Raw genomic sequence first — 19212 nt, forward strand, 5'->3', positions numbered from 1 at the left:
GGCTAATCAATCAAAAATATTATGATATTTCAAATATGATATTTCAAAATAATGAAATATTAAAAAATGAAATCACATTAACTTGCAAATAATAATTTAAGTAATAATTCAATTAATTCTGTTTAAATTTAATTTAGATTTTACGACAAAGTGTTGCATTTGATGACTTTCTTTGTTTCCATCGTTAAATATACCACTAACTATCTATATTGTTGTGGTTTTGAGGTCTTTTAGTGTCTCTGTAGTAGTAATAGAGAAACGTGTCTATTGCACAAATTATCTATAACAATTGCCATACAATCAAATAATCTAAATAATTGAAAAAGTTCAGACTTTAATGTGAAAATAAAGAAAGTTGAGTAGTAAAGTTAAAATATTAATGCTAGAAAACTTGAACATTTCATTACATTTACATTTTCGCTACATTTCGACAGTAATGAATAGCTGCTTTACTTTTAACAAATTTACTCAAAATATCAGAAAAGAACTTTTCAGAAGTTACGGCATCTGCTTCAGATTGATGTTGTTTATCAGTTCGCCAACAGCTTCTATTTCAATCCACTTTAAACTTTTTTAATGGCCTAAATGACATCTAATCAATAATATTTTAACCAAGCAAACTTAGTTTTGAAATGAGCTTACCAATGCCTTGACGAGAAAACATTTCCTCATGAAGACTTAATCTTGAGCTTATTGAATTAACTCAGATCTATCTTGGGCTATCAGTGGATAGAATATTCAAAGTTCCCAAACCAGGTGCAATGCAAAATTAGAGACAATTCGAAATTAGAGACAAGTTATATTTATATATATTTTAAAAATGGAACTCATATCTGATAAATTTATTATATGATAATGAGCGAATTAAGATCCATCGCCTGTCTAAGTTTATTATTCTTTTTTATTCGATGCAGTTTCTCTGCTCAAGGATTTCCATATTTGCTACAGTCAATAACTTCAAACTTTTTGTTTCAATGAATTAGTATCAAGGAGAAGGTTCAGATATTACAACTGCTGTAATTTTGTTGATTTTCCGACACCTTTCCCAGTAGGCACAGCGACGTGACAAAAACGTGAATTTCACGTTATTTTGGCACGTGACATTTAGGTGACTTTTTGGTCCCTATGAAATGACCAATTCACGTGATTTATAGACGTGTTTTTCACGTTACTTTTGCCACGTGATATTTAGGTGACTTTTTGGTCCCCATGAAATGTTTAAAAGACGTGCTTTTTACGTTAATTTTGGCACGTAATATTTAAGCAATGCTTTATAAAAACGAAGTGTTTGGATTCGTGTAAAGAAAAAAAACTCATCGTCGAGGAAATATTTAATACGTATTAAATTACATGGTTTTATTAGTCAGTATATCAGTTCTTGACATAAACATTTTGTATTTGTAATAAAAGCTGCACTTTTGTTAAAATATCCTCCTTATATTTAATAAGTAATAAGTACAAAGTCATAGATCTGCAACTTACGAAGAGCACGCTTCGATCCACAAAGAGCGCACTTCAAACTTAATCTAACGAACCAGTCGATATATTCTCCCATAAAAGCACGCTTCAAACATAATCTAACGAATCAGTCGATTTTTTCTCCTATAAGAGTACGCATCAAACTTTATCTAATGAATCAGATTTAGCTGAAAAGAAACGAATAAAATCTTAAAAAATAATATGACTATTTAATAATTATCTTAAATCACAAACTTTTAAAACAAATCTTACTTGGTAAGTTGCCAACCATTTTGGCAACAAGATTTTCTAGTTGTTTTCTTTTATCTAAATCATTAAATAATTTTAAGAAAACAATACTACATACAATGTAGAAAAATAAAAAAAATCATTTGCCTTCTACTTTTATACTCTTTTTGCTAAAAAATAAATAAGGATTTAATAAAAAAAGACATAACAAAAAATTCGACAGATAAATAAAAAAAAGATGTACAAAATAATAAATACAAGTCTAAAAAAATATTGTTTATCTATATACATCTATATCTAATATCTGTCTATAGATAAATATATATCTATATATAAAGTTAATAACTGATGCGCGTGATTAGAAAAAACCTGTACTCATAACATCTGATTAAATAACTTGTTTTCTTTGTTTTCCATCTTCTTATATTTGCACTTGTTTCTTAACTTGTTCATACATTAACTCACTAGATGCAAAGGTGACAGCCCACGAAGTTGCTTTAAATGAGCAATCTACAAAGTTTTGAACATTAAATGTAATTTTAGAATGCACACAGAAAAATAACAATTTTTTAAAATGTAATAGTTACCCCATAACCACACAACATTATAGTGGGGATTTTATATCATGATTTTCCTACCCATGGTGAGATTTTTATCTTGAGCCTCCTTTAGCTGTGGAAACATTCACCATGGCTAAGGAGCCTCATCTACCCCTAATTATATATAATATATTAAGTATATAACTAAAAGCATGTATAATAAAGTATTGTCAAATTAGGTCACCAACAAATACTGAGAGCTGAAAATTCAACTCAGAATCAAGTTGCATTCTCCAACAAGATATGAACTAAATTAAATTCTTGCTACAGGGTGCAATCACAAAAAAAGAGGAAGAGAGGGAAAAGTGAATTTTCTCAAACTTTAAAAGTTAAAAGGTTATTGTGTCTAACTACAGAATGATATTCCTAGGCAATAACATAACAATACCATTGCATCTTCCTGGTCAATAATATTTTATACAGAACTTAACATTTGTCATGTAGCTTAATAAATTTAATATTAAATAAGTTATAAGAACTTATTTATTATTAAATTAATTACATTGACAAATTTGACAGTCTAAAATATTATATAATAGGGTAGAAAAAAAAAGTATACCTTGTGTTAGGGTTTGATCTTTTGCATGTTGAAATATGAGAATTATCTGCCATAACGTTACACAATTTTGAATTAAGCTTAGTAATATATTAAACCTAAATTGATAAAACTTAGATATAAAATAATATAATATGTTTAGATAAAATATTATATAAGTGACATTTTATTTTTGTCAAAAATGCATTGCGATGTTATAAGATATCTTATACCCTGATTTTATTATTATAAAACTACAATGCAAAAAAATTATATTATTATAAAAGTATAATAAAAAGTAATTACAATAATGAATATATAAACTACATATTTTATATAATCATTATATTTAAAAAATTTTGAAAATTGTTTGCGGAAAATATCCTGAAAAAATTCAGAATATTTTCCCCATAATTTTTCCTTTTATTTTGCATTCAGCCAAGTTGATGACAATAATATATACTTTAACTTGCATTTATGGAAAACTTTTCGGATATTTGGAAAAAGATAAATTTCAGAAAAATATTTGGTATTCCAGGAATATCCCAAAAAAATAATCCCTGAAACTCAATTATAAAAAAATAGTAAATAAAGAATATCTTTCCAAGTTTCTAATCATAGATTTTTATTGCGAATAAAAAAAGATCCAAAATACACAATATTTTGGAAACGTAACTTTCATGCTTCAATCAAGTAAAATTGTAACCTGGACGAGGACACCTAAAATATACATGATTGAAACGTGAAGAAGGAAACCGGGTAAGAGCATACATCAAACTTAATCTAATGAATAAGTCAATATTTTCTCCAATAATAGCTAGCGACACCAAATTTAGCTAAAAAGAAACAAATAAAAACTTAAATAATAATATGATTATTAAATAATAATCTTAAATCACATACTTTTAACACAAGTCTTACATGGTGAGTCGCCAACTGTTTTGGCAACAAGATTTTCTGGTGTTACTATTTCTTTGATCTAAATCATAAAACAATTTTAAAAAAAACCAATGCTATATTTGAGAGAAACTTGCTTTACATATCGGAAGGTTGTCAACATTGAAAAATAAGTATAATGCAGTTTCAAACACCATAGCATCATAATCATCTTTTTGTGGGGAAAACATTGAACAAATCCGCATTAATAACCTGTTTTATATTGTACATAATAACAATACCAATAGAAGTCATATAATATATACAATAATAGTTTCATAAATACAATTCAAATACGTATATTAATCATATAATATTTAAATAATATAAAAAAATGAAATAAATAAGTATTAACCTTTTTTAACAAGTAAAGCACAAGATCAAGATGTCATATATTACAAAAAGATAAAGTATATAATAATAATATATACATATATCAATAATAAATAACATAACACGTTTGTTTATTGATATTATCTTGGATAAATTCTTTAACCTTGTTGATAAAAACCAAATAATAGAAGAAAATCTTTTTTTGGTTTTTATCTAATCGACTCTTGAGCAATAATGTATACAGAAGTTCTACAGACATTATTATTGCTCAAGAATCAAGAATAAGTTCTGCTAGAACTTATAATTTGTCCATGTAGCTTACTTAATTTGATATTAAATTTGTTATAACGTAACTTATTTTGTACTAAATTAAGTAAGCAAAATGGACAAATTCGCCAGCCTAAAATATTATATCATAAAGTAGAAAAAAAGCATACCTTGTATTTGAGTTTAATCTTATTCGTGTGGCAAATAGGGACGCTTGATACTAATTTATTTAACTTAATTTGATGTAATTTGGATATTAGATATTACAACTTAAAATATATTGGACTATTTAGTTTTGTTTTAAATGCATTGCGTTATAAGATATTATATAGACGACTTTTTTTTTTTAATTATGATTAAACTACAATAAAAATTAATTATATCATCATAAAAGTAAAATAATTATAACTAATATAATGAATACAAAAACTATACTATAAAAAAATAAACAATATAATAAAAAATATAATTTTATATTTCTTATCACAGGTTTTTATTAAGAAAAAAAAAGTCCCGCTAGACGCGATATTTTGGCACGTAACTTTCACGTAACTTTCACGTAAAATAGTAACCTGGACGAAGTCACCTAAAATACACGTGATTGAAACGTGAATAAAACGTTGCGTGCCTACTGGGTTAGTATTCAACCGAAAAGCTTGTTATTTTACCTTTGTATAATGAAAACTTTTTAGACTTTACTAGAAAAATAATAGCAAGAAACTTTTTCTACCCCAAGGCTTTTTTAATTGGGAAACCAGAATTTCTGACATTAAAATTTTCAACCTTTTTTTTTTTAATTGGGCCATGGCTTTTTGCTTCTTTTGATTTATTAAGACTAATAAATGATCAAGAATGACTCTAGATGAATCCAAAAGAGTGGACGTTCACCCAAGATTATTGAACGACAGAAACTATTTTTAAACAATTAGAATTAAGAAATGATTGAGCCGAAAGAGGAATCAAGTTAATTGGCGATTTCCGCGATTATGTGCAAAATGAAAACCAACTTCAATTTTACAAGCTATTAAATAACATAACATAAAATTAATTTTATGCTATGTCATTTTTACAAGCTTTTAAATAACATAACATAAAAATAGTTATTATTTAAGTTATTTAAATTTAAAGTTGAAAAAGTTGTAAAAAAAAGCCATTTTTTCAAAATGACGACCTCTAGATGATATTTTAAAATTTTGAAAAATTTACAGACGTTTTTTTGCCTATTATTTAGCCCGTTTAGAACACTTGCGCATAAAACTCAAGAGTAATTTAACTAATTAAATTAGCAACAATCCAAAATGTAAACTCAGTACACTGTAAAGTTTAGTTTACTGTTTTTTATAAAATTATTTCAAAATAGGGAATAAAATTAATTTCAGGGTAATAAAAAAAATTAATTTCAGGGTAATAATAAAAATTAATTTCAGGGTAATAAAAAAAATTAATTTCATGGTAATAAAAAAAGGTCATATACAAAACAGTAAAAAGTAAAACTTTGAAATTTTATTTCAAAATTAAAAAAGCGCTTCTCTTTTATCAATTTAATAGGTATTATAAATTTTAACTTTACTGGTAGCCAATAACAAATTAACGAAACTAACAACATTGTGCATAGACAGCATAAAGAAATGCTTATAAATGATTATATTAAAACTTTCACATAAAAATAATAATGGTTGCATAACAAAAGCAAAGTTCAGTAAAATGCTAAAAGTATTTTTGTTTTTAGTTATACTTGACTTTGTGCTGATCTAGAGCAAGAATACTTAGTCAGTGATACTTGACCTAAAGTTAATGTTTCAAAGTTAAAATAAACACGTTTTATAATTTTATTTAGTATTATTTAATAATTTTATTAATTAACATAACATTAAATTAATTATGTTTAAGTTATTTAAAGTTGAAAAAATTATTAAAAAAAGGAAAATACAAACAAATGTTATCAAAAAACTAAATTTTATAAAATGTTTTTATAAACGTTATATAATATATATATATATATATATATATATATATATATATATATATATATATATATATATATATATATATATATATATATATATATATATATATATATATATATATATACACTCACAAAAATAAAGTAATAAATTTACAAACATAAATAACAGACATAAATTTTATATATTTGCTGACTAAAATAAACACTTTTGATATTTTTATTAAATGATCAATTTATAATAAAAAAATTAAAACTAAATTTTATTGAAGAGCAAAACTAACCCACCAATGGCTGACAATGTCAATAACATTTTTCGGTGACAGCCTCCCATTGCCATTTTCAGTATTTCCTTCATTGGATGCCATTATGTTATAATTTATAATTGTTGTTATTTGTTTGTTTTTAAATCTGATTATATTATTACATATATAAAATGCTTTTATAAATGTAACAAAATGTTATACATGCAGATTAAACCACAGCAGTAAAGTTTTCTAATTACAAACCGTGATCCATCAATATGGAATCATTTCCAAAATAAAAATATTAAAGACCAAAAAAGCATTTCATCGTTTAAACGGCAAACTAAAATAGATCTTCTTAATTCCTGATAAATATATTATAGTTTACAGTATTTGTTTTCAGATTTTTAAATTTTTTTCTTCTTCTTATTTTCTTCTTATTTATTTTATTATTTTTTGTTTTCAATTTTTTACACTTAAAAAAAATAACAACTTTGTTTATTGAATATTTATTTTAATTTAAAAATTAAAGTGTCTTTTTAAATGAGTGACAAAAGGGGCTTTATGAAAAGGTTGTGAAGATAAACGCATCATCATTACCTTTTTTGAGTTCCTGACTGATAATAGCAGTAAATAAATATATATTATAAAAAAATTAAAAAAGTTTTTATCAAGGTTTTTATGTTTACGATGTTGTTTATTTTTTACATGATTTTATGGAAACTGTAATATTGTTTAATCAGCGAAATTAAAGTTATAATAATAAATATTAATAGATTAAAATAAGGTATGTGCGGGTCCCAACAACTTCTTGAAACTTGGCATGCCCATAGAAAATGTATAAAGTTAAAAAAAGAATAAGATAGAAAAACGTATAAAGTTAAAAAAACAACATAATATCCTCAACATTTACTAAATTTAGGAAACACAATATAGTTTTATATGCCAATAAATTCAATTTTAATGCTTGTCAAAACTATAGTTTATTGTATATTTTATTGTATTAATTTTTATAATTAAATATTAACTAAAATTCAATAAAATATCATTCAACCAAATTAGCGAAACGAAAAGTTTTATAAAATTGAAACAGAATTTTAGCGCAAAAATAAGTTCTGTAAATTGCGGACTTCGGTATACCTAATTATTGCTCCCCTAAATAAATAATTAGCCTCTATTTATATTTCTGTGAATAATAATAGTAACTTGAAATTCTTAGAAAAACAACAAAACAAGGCTTATATTACCAAAACAAAGAATTATAATGAAATGTGACTGGTCAACTCACAGAATTGTTAAAATTGTACTAAAATGTAACTAATCAACTATATAATTTATACAGATCCAATTACGAATATAATTTATACAGATCCAATTACGTAAAATTTTAAGTTAAAAATTTTCAAAGCATTACGTTTTATTCATAACACAACATCAAATGGAGATGAACTCTTTAAGTCATTCTATGTAAAGAATTCTGAAGTATATCTACATAACACTGGACAAGCTAGTTACTAGTCTTTCAGTTACTATCAAAAAAGCTATCAATCAAATAGAGAAAACTGTTGTTTGTCAATAATTTAAAAAAAGCTCAAAAGTTTGTGATCAAAAAACTTAAACAACAAAAAAAAACTTTTTTTATAAATTAAAGAAAAATCAAATTTTAAAATACATTTAATTTAACTACAAGTAATAAGGTTTCGAAACTAGTATTAAGTTTTTAAATGAGTATCAAAGATATTGGAACTGTAAACATAAAATTCGAGAATGCTCGCTTTATTACTTTATGATTTATGATACTGCAATTTGTATAGATAGACACAAGTGTTATACTTTTATATATAATAGTTAATTTACATATTACAGTACACACCCAATAATTAAAACCTCCAAGAGACAAAGAAAATAGTTTAACTGAACTTGTAACATTACGACTTTTATTTTACAACATTACGATTTTATTGCGAAATGTCGCTATCTAGATATTTTAGCTTTGTATCTATTGATACTATTACAATAAATTATTAATAAATTATTAAATAAAAAATCTGAATTAATTTCTAAATTTAGGCACGAAAATAAATACCTCTTAAAAAATTATAAAAACAAATGACCAAATTAAACTATCCCCATTCCAAAGAAAATTATTTCATAAATACTTTCTGTAACTTCCCGTTAACAAAAAAATATAGTAATTAAAAATATTTTATAATAATTTATAACTTCCTGTAAAATATTTTTTTCTATAAATTGAATTTTTTTTTGAGATTTAGTAACTCTTCCTAATGATCCAGCAATGGTGAAACTTCAAGTCGAAGATAAAAGTTAGATAAGTGTTTTTTACTAATTTATTATTGCTCTGTTCTTTAAGAACATTGAGCACTCTATTTGTAAAATACACTAACATAATTTACATATATATATATATATATATATATATATATATATATATATATATATATATATATATATATATATATATATATATATATATATATATATATATATATATATATATTCCAGGAGTACTCTTCCAGGAGTACTCTTCCTGATGATCCAGCAATGGTGAAACTCCAAGTCGAAGATAAAAGTTAGATAAGTATTTTTTACTAATTAATTATATATATATATATATATATATATATATATATATATATATATATATATATATATATATATATATATATATATATATGTATATATATATATATATATATATATATATATATATATATATATATATATATATATATATATATATGTATATATATATATATATATTAGACCAGTTCAAAAATTTTTTTTAATAATTAAGTGGCTAGATGTTTAAATGTTGTTAATTGATGAAAAAAAGTAAATCATTAAAGTTTCAAAGCAATTATTCCAATATTTAGTAACAGCTCAAGTAAGTTTACTTTTCAATGGGGTCCTAAAATTAAAAAAAAAATAGTTCCTTAAAAGTAGGTCAACCTGGTACTTAAAAGAAGCAAAATAATATATAAATTTCAAAAATAATAATTATTTTATAAAAAATAAATTAAAAATTTTTTATTTTTATTAAAAACTTGTAAAAATGTATTTTTTTATTTCGAGATAAAAAACCATAGTTTTTGTGCAATTAAATATAAAATAATAATTGTAGTATGAAATTATCTTTTTTTTTTTTTGAAATTTTTATATAATTTCACAACTTTTAAGACCCAACATGACATACTTTTGAAAAAACTTCTTTTTTCAAAATAATAGGGACCTGTTAAAAAGTAAAGTTAATTGAGCTGTCCCTAAAACACATTATTTAAGTTTGAAATTTTGAACTAATTTTCCTGACCACAAACCACATCAAATCAAAGGGTAGCCCAAATAAAGTTCAAAAATTATTTTTTTTATATACAATTTTGAAATGGTCTAATATATATATGTATATATATATATATATATATATATATATATATATATATATATATATATATATATATATATATATATATATATATATATATATATATATATATATATATTTGTATAGTTTAGAGAATTCTTTTTTATTATTATATTAATACTATACAAGTTAATTGTTTATATTAGATGCAAGATTTGATTCTATGTCCTCTCCTCATTTAGACAATACCACTCTTGTTGGTGATAGTCGTCCGATACTTCAAGGTAATACAATTTATAATTTTTTTTTTAAATCTCAGTTGTTTAATTTAATTAAATATAGGTTTTAGACTTATAATTATATAACAGACAATTTGTGCCTAATTTTCAGTTTGTGCCTAATTTTTTCACATCACATCAAAAACTTCTTATTTTTAAAGGAATCTGAACCACCTTTCTTATTATTTTTATCAACGGATCTTGTTTTGACACCTATAATTAAATTTTTAGATTCAACTCAAAATAAACCATCAATAGGGGCATTAAAAAATTTAAAAAGAAAACAAGCTAGAAAAAGTCTCTTGGTAGATGGAAGTTTAAAAAAATTGAAATTAAGTGATTTAGGGTTAGAAAAAAAAAAGATTAGAAAAAGAACAAGAATTAAGAATTAAACTTTTGAAATTGGATGTTGCTCTCAGACAACAGCGAATTCGAAAAGAAAAGGTTCTAACAATTTATTACACAACAGCAACAAAGCTAATGAATGACAAGTTGCAACCTTTAAAGCAGCAACATTTTATAAATACAGAAACGGTATTTTAAAATTAATTTGTTGTAATATTTAGTATCAAACTTTATAATTAACAAATTTTATAATTAACAAATTTTTTGTTGTTTTAGGAGGAAATTCTCGAGCATTAAGGGAAGAGCTATATCATAATTTTATGTTAAATTTCGAAAAGTATTGTACAACTATATTTAAACATTCACCTGGAAGGTGTTTAACTGTAAAGCCATTTGCACTGTCAAACCAATTGCATTTTTTTAATGAAAATAAAAAAATAACTCCAACCTGAAAGTGTTATTGTTATTTCATTTATTATTTATCACCATACAGTAATAAATTCTGTAAAACTTCACACTAACATTAAAACCAATACTGTCGCTATGTGAAATTGATACAAGCATTACAACAATACCACTACCGCATTTAAATAGCGTGTTCAATTTATGGTATTGCATTGGCTAGTAATAGACCTTTACCTTAACCTCTAAATCCCCTTTTTCAACCGCTTTTTTTTGGGGTCAGCACTCTACTTACGAATACTTTATGTATATACCGGATATTTGGTAAAATATATCTTTCATATTTTAAATTTAATATCTATTATAGTTTTATATTAATTCGATAGTTTATCTTAATTTTATGCTATTAAGCAATTTTATCTTTTTTAAAATACTCTAATAAATAAATAAAGAATTGCTACTAACAACAAATGCTAATAAATCCCCTATTATTTTTTTAAGCGTGTTCTATAAAAAAAAAAAAAAAATACACATACTTAAAAACAATTATAAACATATTTTTATGGTCTAATATTTTATAAAATTTCTTGCTTTTATTAAAAAATCATTGTGTGATTTTTTTTCCAATTTTAATTAAACTAATTTAGACACGAATCTATGATCCTTGTCTAAACTATTTTGATAGATCCTTTGCTCTAGAACAAATTGTATATGACAAAAGCATTTTTTTTAAACAATATTTTTAAGTAAAGTTGTTAAGTAGCTGTAATCGTCTATTTAACGCTCTATCATTCTGATTTGCTTGAGCTAGATTTTCATCAGTTTGTTCTTCTTCGCGTTCTTCAACATATTCGTTGTATAGGTATCCAAATGTCAAAAAACATACTGATTATTAAAAGTGAAATTAAGTAATTACCAAATAATAAATACAAAAAAAGTATAATTTTTCTATCCAATTTTGTACATTATGAGGCGCCTCACAGGAAAAGGTACCAAGTCTTAGTTTCTAGTTACAGAGATTTTTAGCATAATAGTTAGTCAGGTCAAAAAATTCAAAAATGAAATTATTGTTTTTTTTTATAGTTTTATCATATTACAATACGTATTAGGTGTTTTTTTGTGAAAAATTTTTTTTGGTAGTTGCAAAAGAGAATTTTTTTTAAATATGGAAAAGGTACCAACTCTTCATCAGAACTGTTTTGATAATGTTCTCTCCTCTAGAAGTAAAGAACTCCTTGTTAATTACTTTTGTATGCTGTATTATTAACGTTTTAGCGTGCCAGTATATAATACTTTTTATTTTTGATCAATAATCGTATATAATCCTAAGAAGTTATTGAAAATATAACTTATTTGTATGCTATTTATTAACCCTTTAAAGCGAATATGGTGACCAAATATTTTATTACATTTTTTGTTATGTTTTTAATCGTAGTCAGGGGTGCTGCGTGAGAAAATTCCAGGGGAGGGGGGGGGAGGGGAAGAGACCTTGTTTTTCCTAACTGCTTAACATAGTTTTCACAACTGTTTTTTATAATTCAAGAAATCAATTTCTGTCCTACTTACAAAATCTACTAATTATTATACTACACTGCACTCACTCTCATGAATTGCCAATTATCAGTATTTATTAACTAAAGAGAGTCTATGACCTCTTTGAATTCTTTCCGGTAAAAAGCTTTCATCTCCATTGCTATTAATCTATGGTGTCGTTCGTAATCGTTTTCTGCATCAATGTGTAGTTTCCTAGAAAATATTACTGCACTTCCAATCAAATTATTCATAGCATCTGTATCGTTACTGATAATTTGTATGTTTTTGATAGTACTTTCAATTACATTAATACTGTCAATGACATTGAAGTTTGGACTTTCTAAGATTTCTGTTAATATTTTTATCTTCTCTATGATATTCTTCATGAAGAAAAGAGTAATAATGAAATCAAAAGTTGTTACTTTTTTAGAAGTCCCATTGCCTTAGTTTTTGTGTTATTATCAAAAATCTTATTATTTGAGATGCTCTGAAGAAGATCAATAACCCTCTCTAAACACTGATTTAAAGCCTTAACAGATTTTGCTCGTGCGGTCTATCTTGTTCTAGACAGGTTTACAAACTGTATTGCACTGTCAATGTCTTCAAGTTTTTCTTTTAAATGATTAAATCTTTTTGTGCTTGATGTGAAGAAAACATGCAACTGTTCGATGGTATTAAACAATTCTCGTATTAAAGTATCAACATTGCAGGCATGTTCAAGAGCAGTGTTTGTTCTGTGGTCTTGACAAGGTATGTTGGGTAAATTTTGGCAAACTTCTTCTGTTATACTTTTATATATACTTTTGTACTCCTTTAAATTGTCCAGACATTGAACTCGCGTAGTCATACGACTGAAAAGTCATTTTGATGTGTCAATGCCTTCTTTATGTAAAGAAGATAAAATTAGCTCAGCCATCCCTTTTCCAGTCTTATCAGTGCATTCAACGGATTTCAAAAGCCTTTCCTGAATCTCACCGTTTTCACTGGCTGTTTTCACAACTATACTCATTATGCCCTTATGTGACATATCGAGAGTAGTGGCCATCACGGAAAAAAAATTGAAGCTGTTAATTTCATTAATGATCTTACTCTTTAATTCAGTTGCAACTAAACTAATCAATTCATTTTGAGACGATGAGCTCGTTTATGTAACTCTATATGGACGAAGGACTCTATCTTCAATCCAGGCTTTCAGTGTGGGATTGTGGCGAGAGATAAGAATTCACAACTGCAACAAAGTTACCTTGATTAGCACTGCCCGATTCCCTAAACGCTAGCCCTTGGCTTCCCAAAGTCTTGCATGTATCGATAAGAATTTCAACAGTTTTTCTATTCTGCATCTCTATTTTTTTCATAAAAAAGTGACAATATTCACTTAATGCAACTTTATGTGCTTGAGAGGTAAAGTGCACCCGAAGCTTTCCAAGTTTACCTTTCCCATAGCTTTTCATCTTGGACCAAGATCTCACCCCAACATTTATCCAAGCATCTTCATTTTTTCCCTTCTTTCCAACACCCTTGGGGAAATGTGGCATCTTTCTGGGTGCTGTATTCTAAATGTTCAAACTCTTTGTACCACTGGGGATTAAATCTATTTTTACCGTCACTTGGGAAACTAGCAAGTTTTGGTTGGTGTGGCCCTATTTGGATTAAATACAATTTTTGATTATCCATAATTGCATGTAGACGTAAACCTGGGTCATGGCTTATCAATGCTAATGAATCTGATTTGTCAATTATAATATTTTGAGCTTTGATATCGAGTTTTTTTATAAAAGCGTTTCCCATTTTCTAAACATTTTTTTGACATTTCCACCACAGAACTATAGCATTCACAATTTCAATTGCAGCGAATTTTCATTTACTAGTTCTTCTTTACAATATTTTTTATAAATGTTGTTACAATCTTTAAGATTATCTATTAAAACACCCAAATTCCCCATGAGCGAAGTCCAATTTGTTGTTTTACTGCTTACTTCAGTAGTATCCAAGTTAATAATATTCATGTCATCCTTTTCATCTCGGTCAGGAAACTGTGTTAAATGATCTGATTTAGAATTTAATTCTGTAAATTTCTCTGTTTGTTCCTCGACTATAACATAACCCGGGTTTTCCCCTTTTGCATCATTATCTTGAATTTTTGAACTTGCGTCCTCTTCAAATTTTTTATCAGTTGTTGTTTCTTCTTCTATGGATATACCACATGTTGAAGTCGATGTTTCAACTATTACCGAGTCTAACTTTGTATCTTCACTACTTTGTATTTCATCATCCACTTCGACATCGTTACCAGCATTCTGAGGTTCCATTTTTTGTTTTTTTGAAGCTAAGGAGGCTACAAAAAGCTTCTCTGGGGCTCCTACTGTTTGTATACGAACCTTTCAACCACCATGAACGGATCTTTCATGACTGGTTTTATAGTCATTATTAAATACTGCTTTGCATACGCAACATTGTAATTTATATCTTTTGCTTTTCATAGTTAGTGCTGGAAAACAAACGCAGATACTATAATTTACCATAATTTTAAATGATTTAATGTTTATAAAAGTTATCACTCTTAATAAATGTGATAAGATATAAGAGTCTTATAATAATAGAATAAGACTAATAATCCTATTATATATTCTTATTAGGCCTATTACTCCTACAAACCTAATTCTGATCCTACTTTAGTATACTGATAATTGGAAGTAATGACAGGCGCAAAACGTTCATATCAGAGTTTAGCATTTATTTTCTTATACTTTCTGATAAAAAGCTTTATATAAAATTATTATATTAAAAAATAAATCATATCATTTTAAATGCTATCATATCTTTTATACAAAGACAGAAATCAATTCATGGAAATAAATATTCACGTTTTAAAGTAGAAACTATGAAAAAAAAATGAATAACTGCTTTTAGTCAAACATAAACTTGCAGCTGCTATTTTTATTGCATAAACTTGCAGCTGCCATTTATATTGTTGAAAAACAAAAAAAGGTAACGCGAAAAAAAACAACAACGTGGAAATCAAAAGGACGCTACGTTATGACTTCGCAATTTAATTTGTCTTAAGTTTATTTGTCCGTAAAGATCTAATTCTTTTTTGACTTATAAACGTTAAGTTTATAAGTCAAAAAAGAATTAGATCTTTGATGGATTTTCGCAAACATTTTAATTTTATTTAACTAGAAAATATTTTTTGATTTTATCACCGATTTTCCAACCGTCCTAACTCGTGGCAAGGAAATTCCCAACTTTTCTCTTTTATAGATTCTGGGAGGGGGAGACTCTCCCCTACCCCCTCCAAGGTAACGCCAACATCTTAGTACCAACAATTATTGATTGATAAAACAATTATTAGATTAAATAAAGAAATAATTTTAAATATGCTTTTCTTTGTTGATTTCCTTTTAACAGATGCTACTTTAGAAACAAATTAATTTCAAATGCTGACGTAATAAGCCCGCCTAATTCATAAATGTAACTATGTATTGCGGTTTTTTGTATTTAAATAGAAGTGCATGACAGTTCATGCACACCAAATTAATTTTAACAAATAAACAACTATTTGTTGCAAAATTTCTGATAGTATTTCAAACCAACGATAAGAGCCGGCTCACGTTAGGTGTAGAAAAAAGTTCAGATTAAATTAAACTTTAAGTTTAATTTTAATGACTCGTTTAATATTTATGGTTTTTAGTTATTTTGAATCGTGAATCCAGTACTTTTCAAAAAATGCTGGTATCGCAAAGCTTTTGAATAGTTGTGGAACTGATGGTTTAGATCCATTAGAAGCCAACGATGCCCTGCACGATTTCTTTGAATATAGAGATCGTAAAAATAATTTCAATGATGATTTTTTAATGTCTGATTCATCTGATAACCAAGCATCTAGCGACGATGAAGCGGCGATAGATAAGAATCAACCTTTAACCTCGACTTTGCTCGATGAACCAATGAGTGGTAATGCACCTTTGGCTTCAACTTCACAGGATGAACTGACGATCCAAAATGACATTGTTGTTCTTCATAACACCATTAAGACAAATATTCCTCTCCGCTCACTTTACTCACAGTTATTTGAAAATAACTGTGAAGTAAATAAAGATAAGAAAAAAATACAAAAATTTATAAAATCTGGTTGTGGATGTAATCAAGGAGTAAAAAATATAAACTGTATGTCGCGCTTCTCACATTCAGAAATACGCGAATACAGACTACAATGTTTTCAGATTGATGGGATGTTTGAACATGAAAACAAACTGAATGACAATATTGTTGCCCAGTTAAGTGCTCTGCTTCCCACAAGCGAAAGGCTAATGTGTTATAATCGTTATGAAGATCAAAATGAACTTTTATCAAAAACACTGATGGATTATCGGTTTCACGAATACAAGATATGTTTGAAAACATTCCTGTTTTTGCATTGGATTGGTCGTAAACGTCTCCGTCTACTACGCAGGCGAGTCATTAAGTTTGGAATTCTCCTCGTAGACATGACAATACTGGAAGACAACCCAAAAATACTTGTACAAAAGTAGATGCCACCCCCTGTTGTTCAGTTTATAATGAATTATGCTGAAAACAATGCACTAGTTGTACCCGGAAAAACTTGAGGAATAAGAGATTATCGGATAATGCTTCTTCCGTCATGGGAGACAAAGAAAAGCATACATGAAAAATATAAATCCGCATGTGAATTGTCTGGAATGCATTCGCTGCAAATTATAGCTTTGGAGTATGACCTTGCCTTTTATTGTTACCCAACTTGCGCTCTCGTATTTGTGCAGTGTGTGTCAGAATAACACTATAAAAATGTCTGAAATGGTTAATCTAGAAGTAGAAGTCAAACGAGAGCGTATAACTGAGAAGTTAAAACATCTAAAGTTAGTTTAGAAAGAGCGTTCCGTTTATCATGATTGTATCAAACTGGCGAAAAAAATGAAATTTCACACGTTTCTTTTGACTATGCCCAGCAAATCTTTCTACCAAACTTACCAGATCAACCTGGACCTATCTATTTTTTAACTCCTTTTAAAGTTGGGATTTTTGGTATTGCAAATGAATTCGCCTGTGTTCAGCACAATTATGTGATACCTGACAACATGTTAACCGGAAAGGGTGCAAACTGTATTTTGTGTATGATTCATCATAACCTTGCTGAACATAAATGTTCTATCAAAAATACCTTGTATTGCCATGCTGATAACTTCGTAGGGCAAAATAAAAACAACATTCTAATGCAGTATTTCTCTTGGAGAGTAGCTGTTGGGTTAAACCAAAAAATAACTATTATGTTTTGCCTGAAATTCTCTCCAGATGCAGGATTATGAATTCTGAAATCCAAGTTTCGGCGAAGTGGAGTAGCTTCGGTCAAAGAGTTTGCTGCATGCATAGAAGCTAGTACTCCAATTAAAAAATTGAATAAATCAGTTATCGTCGGTGACAAGAATGGTTCAATTTTTGTTCCAACATATGATTGGCAAGAACAGCTTTCTCCTAATTTTAAAACGATTCCAAATATCAAGCAATAGCACTCTTTCACATTTCAATTTGATAAACCTTGAGTGATTACTTGTAAGATTGATTTGGACAATGCGGAGGTAGTATTCCAAATATGGCAACACCAACTCATCTCAAAAATTACCACGCCACAAATATTACAACCTAAACTTCTCTCACCAGAAAGACAATGGCATTTCTACGATAGCATCCGAATTTTTGTCCCAGAACGCGGGAAAGATTTAATTTGTCTAAAGCCACAGGTTGAAAGGATAACGTTTGCCCATGTTTTTTATTTTTTAACCTACCATCATTACAAAAATTAAAATACGGATATATTTTACTTAATATTTAGGCTTTGAACAATGAAAACATCACTAATTATCTTAAATTATTTTTTATTTCTAGGTCAGAGCAGCAAATGTTTGCAAAACAGTTCAAGAAACGGTTGGCAATCTAGATTTTTCGATGGGTTTGCGGTTAATAGAAAGCCGTCCACATGTTCTTACTGCAAACAAGTTGGACATATAAACAAAATGCTAAAAACAGTTCCAGTTTTCCCCAAACGAAAAGCAGATACAAAATTTATGTATTTAATTAAGAGCTAGTACCTTTTTGATTTTTCAGTTATGTTTCTATTTTTTTTATTTTTAAAGAGTTACTGAAATTTATTTGATGTGAAAATTTGTACCTGTAATCTAAACTGTATTATGTATTTAAAAACAGAAAATAAACACTAACTTCTTCATCAAACTGAATTTATAACATTTTTAAATTATGCGAACTTTTAACTTTAATTTTCTCAAAAACGATACTCCGGTCGTTGTCCCGCACAATCAGTTGTCCCGCACAAACTCAAAAATAAAGATATTAAGTTGAATTTTTTTTCTTTTTGATCATTTTTCTTTCTATTATACAGTAGTGCTAATAACTCCATTTCTAAGACTTGCTCCTTAATCCTGTGAGGTGCCTCATATAGTACATAAATTTTTACAAAACTTCACAACTCAAAACATCCGTAATTTTCATAATATTTTCTTAAAAATAAAGATTTAAAAAAATTAGTTTGTTTTCCTAATGGTTTTTATAACTCTAAGATATAAAAATGAAAAATAGATTGTATGAGGTTGATTTACTATTCGGTAATTTGAAACCTCACGGATATTTGTAAAAACCACGGCCTACTTAATAACAGGC

The 19212-nt window shown here is 27.0% G+C and overlaps 1 long non-coding RNA gene across 2 annotated transcripts; it reads right to left on the reverse strand.

Annotated features, from left to right (window-relative positions):
* Nucleotides 1–1316: 1316 nt before the first annotated feature.
* On the reverse strand, nucleotides 1317–4944 carry LOC136075346 (uncharacterized). Of its 2 annotated transcripts, XR_010635852.1 has the most exons (7): nucleotides 4548–4941; nucleotides 3763–3820; nucleotides 3548–3677; nucleotides 2866–2960; nucleotides 2077–2217; nucleotides 1732–1785; nucleotides 1317–1646 (listed from the first exon to the last, which is right to left on the reverse strand). It is a non-coding gene; the product is annotated as an uncharacterized LOC136075346 (long non-coding RNA). The 2 variants fall into 2 exon arrangements; XR_010635853.1 differs by lacking the exon at nucleotides 3548–3677 and having other exon boundaries at nucleotides 3745–3820; nucleotides 4548–4944.
* Nucleotides 4945–19212: the final 14268 nt, after the last annotated feature.

The sequence above is a fragment of the Hydra vulgaris genome, chromosome 01 (genome assembly GCF_038396675.1).
Source record: "Hydra vulgaris chromosome 01, alternate assembly HydraT2T_AEP".
Classification (NCBI taxonomy): domain Eukaryota; kingdom Metazoa; phylum Cnidaria; class Hydrozoa; order Anthoathecata; family Hydridae; genus Hydra; species Hydra vulgaris.